We start from the raw sequence: 10,226 nt of genomic DNA on the forward strand, positions 1-10,226 counted from the left end.
GATTCAAACTGATAATTGCTTGGATGGGGTGGGTTGCGAAACAAATCTATAGGTGGAGGGGGTATTGATATTGTGGGCATAATTAGTGTTTTATACACCCACAGGGGGTCCCCAGTTAATGAGAAATTTTCACTTCAGTGTCACCATAGGGGTATTTCCAATTGGGGTTCAGGTGGTCTTTTAGGGGTCCCTTTACAATCCCGTTGGTCTCTTCTCCTGGAGCCTATGGTCTCCCTGAGTGATTGACTATCATTAAGGGAGACCGTAGGCTCAAGGAGGAGAGACATACGGGATTGTAAAGGGTCCCTAAAAGACCACCTGGACCCCAATTGGGAATCCCGCTATGGTGACACTGTGACCGTGACACTGTACTGAAAATCCCATCAATTGAGGACCCCCTGTAGGTGTACCAAACACCAATTATGCCCACAATATCCATACCCCCCCACCTATAGATTTGTTTCGAAACCCACCCCCATCCAAACAATTATCAGTTGGAATCAGAACTTATTTTATAATCCTACTGTCATTTTTAAATTGTACTTCTATGTACACGTATATATTTTTTCACAATTTATTATTCTTCAACTTATTACACTCCAAACCTTATCGATGCACCCATTTATGATTGCGATGGCTGGATCGGTGTATTGGCCCGGTGGGTGTAGGGAAGAATTTGGCCCATTGCACACGTTCCCAGCGGTGCATTGCAGTGGTGCGGTTAGCGTGCATCGTGTCATGATGTCATGTGGCCAGGCCCGCGGACCTGCTCCCACACTCAGTGGCTGCCCCACTTTTTGGTAGAGATGCCCGGTGCATGTGCTTTACAGATCTCCAGACCTCAGAGACTGTTGCAGGCAGGATCGGTGAGGGGAGCGGCACTGGCAGGGAGCGGTGAATTTTTAATTAATTACGGCACGGTAAGTAATGCCCACCCCGGTCTCCACGCACTCAGCGCCTGTAATTACACACCCTAGAAACTGTACCATTGAAAGTATAGAAATGGAGGTGTGGACATGTCCCTTTCTGATTTTGTACCGATTTCTGACCCTCAGATGTTGGAAGGTATGTCATAGGTGCTAAATCTCAGGAGTGGTTGTGGAATTCATCAACACATACAAGTTATCAACTCAGGAGCGTTGTGTTTCAAACAACAACAACACACCAGATTTCATTGCCATCATTGAGTATCAATGCAAACACATTCTAACATTATGGTGGAATCTATAACAAATTACAATCTTAGGTCTTTGGCACAGCATACTGTAAGATGACATTTTTCAGCAATTTTGGAAATAAAAGAACCCCAAGGTTTTCCCGGGCAACGCCAGGGGGGGTCAGCTAGTATAAAATACATAAATACATATGGTCATTTTGAAGATAACTATTAACGTAATGTACAATTTTTCCAATACAACAACTGGCCCAACGCGTTTCGTCACCTGCGTGACTTCCTCAGGGGCACTTGACGACTTGGTTGTCAAAGGTACAATTGCACTGTAAATGGTAATAAAATACGTCAAGGAAAATATGTATCACATTTCACAAAATGACGAAAAGTAAAAAGAGGTTGGAGAGGACAAGAGAGAGAAAAGATCCAATAATTATTAAAACAAACATCGGTATTGTCCATAAATCAATGAACATGAAATAATCATAATTAAAAACCTCACTAAGATATAGCGGGTTACCAGTATAACAAGAAAAAAAAAAAAAAAAAAACATCAATGTTCTTAAATATAATTTTATACAAGGCATACAGAGTAATTATCATTAAAGTATTTTACATACTGTCTACTCAGATAGCATTTAATACTATATACATATACCATTACAATAAAAGAAAAAAGGGAAAAATAAGGGAGGTACCTTTATGCAGTATCTCAAAATGAATGGGTACAGAAAATAGTTTTTTTGCAGGAGTATATCTGAATGGAGAAATTTATAAGGTCTGGGGGTTAGAATTTATCATTCCCCTTTCAATCCAACGTACCACCACCGACACCAAATATGAGTGGGTTGTAGAAAAAAACGGTACAATAGGACTTACATTTTACCAGTTAACAGCACTCTTGTTATGGCTGGCCCATAAAAAAAAACTAAGTTTTTGTCCCAGTTTCACTGAGTACACCCACTCAGTGGCAGATATCAACATCCAGGTCAACTTCGAATATAAACATAAAAACCTAATCAGTTAAGTTACATAGTGGGGAAACCTATATAGGACAGTGATTACAAGCAGGAGCATAATTGGCCCAAAAAAAAAAAAAAAAAGAAAACGAACAGGAGAAAACAGTACTTACACAATGCTGTGTGACCAGGAAGTAACCTCTAGTGTATTCAATGGCAGAATGACAGCCCATACCTAGATGGGGCTATATATAGGTCCAGACCAAAAAACGTCACTTCCTGTATGGCATTAGTAGAGGGCTAATCCCTTTAGAGTTTAGTGTCATCCTACAGCGAAATATAATATACCCAGCTATTCAAAACAGATCCCTAGTGTCCCGCTAACTAAGGGGATATTTCTTAGAGTGCCTATAGCCACAGCTGCAGTTCTAAACTGCCGAGCGACGGACGCGCTATGCGTTCCAAATCGCCGCCATCTTGACTGTAATGGAACGCACAGTCGCGCCTGACTTCCGCTTAGCGGAGTCAGCTGTGTTCCATCAGAACACTATCATTCAGAGACGTGGAGCGCAAGCTGTTTCCAGCGTGCCCGCCTCTCCTAAACAAAGAGAGTCTCAGCTTACATAATATGTTGAGCAGCATTAGCTGCGTTTCAACATATTATGTAAGCTGAGACTCTTTGTTTAGGAGAGGCGGGCGCGCTGGAAACAGCTTGCGCTCCACGCCTCTGAATGATAGTGTTCTGATGGAACACAGCTGACTCCGCTAAGCGGAAGTCAGGCGCGACTGTGCGTTCCATTACAGTCAAGATGGCGGCGATTTGGAACGCATAGCGCGTCCGTCGCTCGGCAGTTTAGAACTGCAGCTGTGGCTATAGGCACTCTAAGAAATATCCCCTTAGTTAGCGGGACACTAGGGATCTGTTTTGAATAGCTGGGTATATTATATTTCGCTGTAGGATGACACTAAACTCTAAAGGGATTAGCCCTCTACTAATGCCATACAGGAAGTGACGTTTTTTGGTCTGGACCTATATATAGCCCCATCTAGGTATGGGCTGTCATTCTGCCATTGAATACACTAGAGGTTACTTCCTGGTCACACAGCATTGTGTAAGTACTGTTTTCTCCTGTTCGTTTTCTTTTTTTTTTTTTTTTGGGCCAATTATGCTGCTGCTTGTAATCACTGTCCTATATAGGTTTCCCCACTATGTAACTTAACTGATTAGGTTTTTATGTTTATATTCGAAGTTGACCTGGATGTTGATATCTGCCACTGAGTGGGTGTACTCAGTGAAACTGGGACAAAAACTTTGTTTTTTTGTATGGGCCAGCCATAACAAGAGTGCTGTTAACTGGTAAAATGTAAGTCCTATTGTACCGTTTTTTTCTACAACCCACTCATATTTGGTGTCGGTGGTGGTACGTTGGATTGAAAGGGGAATGATAAATTCTAACCCCCAGACCTTATAAATTTCTCCATTCAGATATACTCCTGCAAAAAAACTATTTTCTGTACCCATTCATTTTGAGATACTGCATAAAGGTACCTCCCTTATTTTTCCCTTTTTTCTTTTATTGTAATGGTATATGTATATAGTATTAAATGCTATCTGAGTAGACAGTATGTAAAATACTTTAATGATAATTACTCTGTATGCCTTGTATAAAATTATATTTAAGAACATTGATGTTTTTTTTTTTTTTGTTTTTTTCTTGTTATACTGGTAACCCGCTATATCTTAGTGAGGTTTTTAATTATGATTATTTCATGTTCATTGATTTATGGACAATACCGATGTTTGTTTTAATAATTATTGGATCTTTTCTCTCTCTTGTCCTCTCCAACCTCTTTTTACTTTTCGTCATTTTGTGAAATGTGATACATATTTTCCTTGACGTATTTTATTACCATTTACAGTGCAATTGTACCTTTGACAACCAAGTCGTCAAGTGCCCCTGAGGAAGTCACGCAGGTGACGAAACGCGTTGGGCCAGTTGTTGTATTGGAAAAATTGTACATTACGTTAATAGTTATCTTCAAAATGACCATATGTATTTATGTATTTTATATGAGCCGAATTGTTAAGGCTTTTATTGAATAAATGTTTTAAACAAAAGTGAGGAATAAGTTGTGTACCTTCACCTATAAGCGCACTCTGTTCCTTTTTCTTTATATATATATATACTAGCTGACCCCCCCCGGCGTTGCCCGGGAAAACCTTGGGGTTCTTTTATTTCCAAAATTGCTGAAAAATGTCATCTTACAGTATGCTGTGCCAAAGACCTAAGATTGTAATTTGTTATAGATTCCACCATAATGTTAGAATGTGTTTGCATTGATACTCAATGATGGCAATGAAATCTGGTGTGTTGTTGTTGTTTGAAACACAACGCTCCTGAGTTGATAACTTGTATGTGTTGATGAATTCCACAACCACTCCTGAGATTTAGCACCTATGACATACCTTCCAACATCTGAGGGTCAGAAATCGGTACAAAATCAGAAAGGGACATGTCCACACCTCCATTTCTATACTTTCAATGGTACAGTTTCTAGGGTGTGTAATTACAGGCGCTGAGTGCGTGGAGACCGGGGTGGGCATTACTTACCGTGCCGTAATTAATTAAAAATTCACCGCTCCCTGCCAGTGCCGCTCCCCTCACCGATCCTGCCTGCAACAGTCTCTGAGGTCTGGAGATCTGTAAAGCACATGCACCGGGCATCTCTACCAAACAGTGGGGCAGCCACTGAGTGTGGGAGCAGGTCCGCGGGCCTGGCCACATGACATCATGACACGATGCACGCTAACCGCACCACTGCAATGCACCGCTGGGAACGTGTGCAATGGGCCAAATTCTTCCCTACACCCACCGGGCCAATACACCGATCCAGCCATCGCAATCATAAATGGGTGCATCGATAAGGTTTGGAGTGTAATAAGTTGAAGAATAATAAATTGTGAAAAAATATATACGTGTACATAGAAGTACAATAAAAAAATGACAGTAGGATTATAAAATAAGTTCTGATTCCAACTGATAATTGTTTGGATGGGGGTGGGTTTCGAAACAAATCTATAGGTGGGGGGGTATGGATATTGTGGGCATAATTGGTGTTTGGTACACCTACAGGGGGTCCTCAATTGATGGGATTTTCAGTACAGTGTCACGGTCACAGTGTCACCATAGCGGGATTCCCAATTGGGGTCCAGGTGGTCTTTTAGGGACCCTTTACAATCCCGTATGTCTCTCCTCCTTGAGCCTACGACGAATGATAGTCAATCACTCAGGGAGACCATAGGCTCCAGGAGAAGAGACCAACGGGATTGTAAAGGGACCCCTAAAAGACCACCTGAACCCCAATTGGAAATACCCCTATGGTGACACTGAAGTGAAAATTTCTCATTAACTGGGGACCCCCTGTGGGTGTATAAAACACTAATTATGCCCACAATATCAATACCCCCTCCACCTATAGATTTGTTTCGCAACCCACCCCATCCAAGCAATTATCAGTTTGAATCAGAATTTATTTTTTAATTCTACTTTCATTTCTTGATTGTACTTCTATGTACACATATTTATTTCACGATTTATTGAGTAAATTGTACACTATAACGTGACAAATCTTCATCTCAGTCTTATTCTTCAACTTCTTACACTCATAACTTCAAACAAATACATGCAGTGCTCATGCCCATCGACCAAACATTATCTATGAACCAAAAGAGTCTGGGAAACCCTTAAGGCAGAGCAGTGCCTAACATCCAACTGACTAACAGGGTGTGTGCAGTGTACCCACTTTGTATTGATCAACAGGTGCATTGGCCAGGACAAAGATTTCTCAGTGCAACTGGCCGGGGTGCGCAGAGATGGATATGGGGAAAAAAGAAAAGCTGGTACATTAGGTACAGTTTTTATTAGCCGGTACAGACTGTTAAATAAATGGCAAATTATTTTTTTAATGTGTTTGTGTGTGTTACTGTTTTAGTGTGTGTGTTGTAGTGTATGTGGTTGTGTGTGTTGTGTTGTATGTATCTGTCCAATGCGTAAGTGTGTGAGGTGTGCTATGTATATACAGTATGTGTATGTGTGTGTTGTGCATTTGTGTATCTGTGCAGTGTTTAAGTATGTGTTTTGTGTGTTGTACTGTTTTTTGGGTGTGTGTGTGTGTGTGTGTGTGTGGTGAATGTGGGTGTGTGTTGTGCTGTTAGAGGTATGTTATGTGTGTGTTGTGTGTATCTGCCCAATGTGTAAGTGTGCTACGTATAAATGTGTGTGTGTGTGTAGTGTGCTGTGTGTATCTGTGCAATGTTTGTGTGTGTTCTTTGTATTGTACTGTTTTTGGGTGCGTGTTGTAGTGAATGTGGGTGTGTGTTGTACCATGAGTGGTGTGTTATGTGTGTGTTGTGTTATGTGTATCTGCTGAATGTGAGGTGCGCTACATATATATGTGCGTGTAGTGTGCTGTGCGTATCCTGACAATGCTTAAGTGTGTGTGTTCTGTGTGTTTCTGTATCTGCACAATGTTTAAGTGTGTGTGTTCTGTGTGTTTGTTGTACTGTTTTTGGGTGTGTGTTGTAGTGTATATGGGTTTGTGGTGTGTTATGTGTGTGTTTTGTTGTGTGTATCTGTCCGATGTGTAAGTGTGTGAGGTGCGCTACCTATATATATGTGTGTTGTGTGCATATGTGGTGTACTGTGTGTGTGTGTGTGCGTGTACAATGTGTACGTGTGTGTGTGATGTGTGGTCTATGTATATCCTCAGTTATTCCTAATAATTGTTTAAAGCCTTCACCATAATGTTAGAATGTGTCATTCATACTCAATGACAGCAATGATATCAGGTGTGGAGTTGTTCCTTCGACTACGGTTTCCCCGATCGTCAATCTTTTTCCCCAGATCATCAATGAAGGCAAATTTAAACTTGGTGTTTTTTAAATTTCTAAGTGAAATTTCCCAAAAACGGCTTCGAGGTGCACACCACCAGGTCCAGAGGTACCTTGTTGCCAAATTTGGCAGAGCTGAGTGCCACGGTGTACCCGCAATGCAACGGACACGCACACACACACACACACACACGCACACAGACTCTTCAACTTATTATATAGATATATATATATATATATATATATATACGCTTTGGGCTCGGTGGCTCGCTGCGCTCGCCACACTATATAAAATCAACTCCACTCCTATGTGGATAGTGGGGGTATGAAAAGGTCGGAGGACGCGTATCACCGCCCCTCGTGGGCTTGCTGCGCTAGCCACGCTTCGGGTTGGCGTTCATCGTTGGGTGGTGTTAACAATGGAGGGGCATTTCACATACAAATAGGGTATACATTCAAAAATCGGGTATGGGGGGACCATTTAACATTGGTTCCTATGTAAAATCGGGTCCATTGCATTGGTCGCATCGCATGCCATGGCATGCGATGGACCCGATTTTTAAATGGGCATTTAACATTACATACAATGTTAAATCGGGTCGGTCGCATCGCATGCCATTATAATGGCATGCAATGCGACCGATTTTTACATTGTCGGGAAAGCTCTTAAAAAGCCCAATATCAAGACGGTCGGGTCCCATCGCATACCTTAAGTTAAGGTATGCGATGGGACCCGACGGGCGCCCTGCTAGGAAACAAGTACCGCATATACAATAAAGTGCAATGGGCATCATGTCAACGTTTCAAGACCGCATGGAAGTGTACAGTAAAGTGCATAAAGTGCAGTGATGTACGGTGCAAAAGGGACCGTACAACATATTGAGAAACCCTAGACCCAAAGGTAGTTATTGTATTCAGGACATTCACCCTGTAGTCCTACAAGCTCCAGTTTATTTGATTCAGCTCTGTTGATCTGGATACTAACTGTCTATCGCACCCAAAGTTGACCATTGAATTAAATTCTTGTATCCCCTGGAGATATACTCTTTGTATATTCCCCTACTTCGCAACCAAGATATTGTGGGATTAGTTGAAATACCCGATCTCGGTCCAACATGTCTCAAATTCATTACCTATTGTCTGAACCCCTGATGAAGTCTTTTTAAAGACGAAACGTGTTGGGTCGTTTGAATGTTCATCTGGATCTGATGGATCTGATGGATCAGATGTGGATCATGAATTTTTAATAACATTTTTAACATACACATTTTATTGTATTTGATTGTACTTACTGTTGATCAAAACCAATTAGGTGGTGGCCTATACTAGCGCTCTCTATACTTTCTGCCACTAGGAATTTTGGGGACCCGGACTGATTTCCAGTCACCCCATCCCTCACTTCATCTCCCCCACCTCCCTTTACTTACTGCCCTACTCCTGCTCCCTCCCCCTCCCAACCACCTCTCCATTACACCCTATCCCCTCCCGCCTCCTCCGCTACCTCTATTCTTCCTTTTGCAACCTTGATCTTTTCCTCTCATCTGTCACTGCCCCCTTTGCCTTCAAGCATACCCTTTAACCCCATTCTTTAAAAACTACACTTGATCCTAACCAGAGGCAGAACTCGGGGAGACAATGGAGTCATCTGCTAACGGGCTCCTGCTTCCAAGGGGGCACCTCTCCTCCACTGAAAGTTTAAAACCCAGGGCTGCCACTAGGAATTTTGGGGTCCGGGACTGATTTCCAGGCCGGCACCCCAATCTCCCCCTTATCTCCCCCCCCTTCCCTTTCTGCCCAACTCCTGCTCCCTCATCCCCTCCTGCTGAATGCAGCAGGTCCCAAAGCACAGGCTTCTTCAATGCAGGAGGCCTGCGGCCAATTACAATGCAGCACTGGCTGGTGAGCCAATCAGAGCTTGTGTACCAGCAGCCGCTCTGATTGGCTAATGGTACATGAGCTCTGATTGGCTCAAAAGCCAGTGCAGCATTTTAATTGGCGACCAGTGTCCTGCATTGAAGAAGCTTGTGCTTCATTTAATGCACAGAGTGCAGTGCAGGCAGCACAGCAGAGGCAGTCAGGGGGGGGGGGGGGGGTTGCTGTGGGCAAAATTAGCTGCCCGGAATCTGCTGAGCTATATAAGAAACTGTAAATAAATAATAAATAAATACGCAATTGACATTACGTTCACCTCTAAATCAGGCCTCGTATACAGTGACTACCAAACAAAATCGTAGCCATCAACAAGGTCAGAAATGAAAGGTCAGTGCAGCCACACAGCCAGGGCCGGCACCACCACTAGGCAGGACTAGGCATTTGCCTAGGGCGCAGGCGACTGGAGGGCGGTACTGAGCCGCCATAGAGAGGTACCAGAAAGCCGGGAATGTGGAGCAGGGGAGTCTGTGATCTTCCCTCTCCCCCCATCCCACCCGTGAATCAATGCTGCCCCTGGACACAGGGGGTGCAGGCACCCGTCTTAGCATCGCCTGCAACCCCCCCCCCGTACCCCCGTGCTGCCCTTCCCTTCGGGCAGCACGGGGAGGATTTGCCTGGGTGGGGGTCTTTCACTGGCCCTGCACATAGCACAGCCACTTCTATACAGTCCAGAGTTACTGGACACAGAACAGCAATGTGCATGTTGTGTACATGCACATACAGTACAGTACAGCCACATCTATGGAGTTTGGAGTCATTAGACATAGCACAGCCACTTGTGTAGTCACTGGACACAGAACAGACATTTGTATACAGTTCAGAGTCACTGGACACAGCACAGACACTTGTATGGAGCCTGAAGTCATTAGACATACTGTAGCACAGCCACTTGTTTACAGTCCAGAGTCACTGGACACAGCACAGCCACTTGTATGGAGTCTGGAGTCACTATACATAGCACAGCCAATTGTATGGGATTGAGGTCACTAGACACAGCACAGCAATTTGTATACTATCCAGAGTCGCTAGACATAGCACAGCCAATTGTAGGAGTCCGGGGTCAATAGACACAGCACAGCCACTTGTATACTATCAAGAGTCACTAGACACAGCACAGCCAATTGTAGGAGTCTGGGGTCACTAGACACAGCACAGCCACTTGTATACTATCCAGAGTCACTAGACATAGCACAGCCACTTGAACCAGCAGAGTGCAGCACACAGAAGCGTACCTGAGAACAGAGTCAAATGGAGTAAAGTCATCCCTGCGGGT

The sequence above is a fragment of the Crinia signifera genome, chromosome 4 (assembly GCF_055691185.1).
Source record: "Crinia signifera chromosome 4, ASM5569118v1, whole genome shotgun sequence".
Lineage (NCBI taxonomy): Eukaryota > Metazoa > Chordata > Amphibia > Anura > Myobatrachidae > Crinia > Crinia signifera.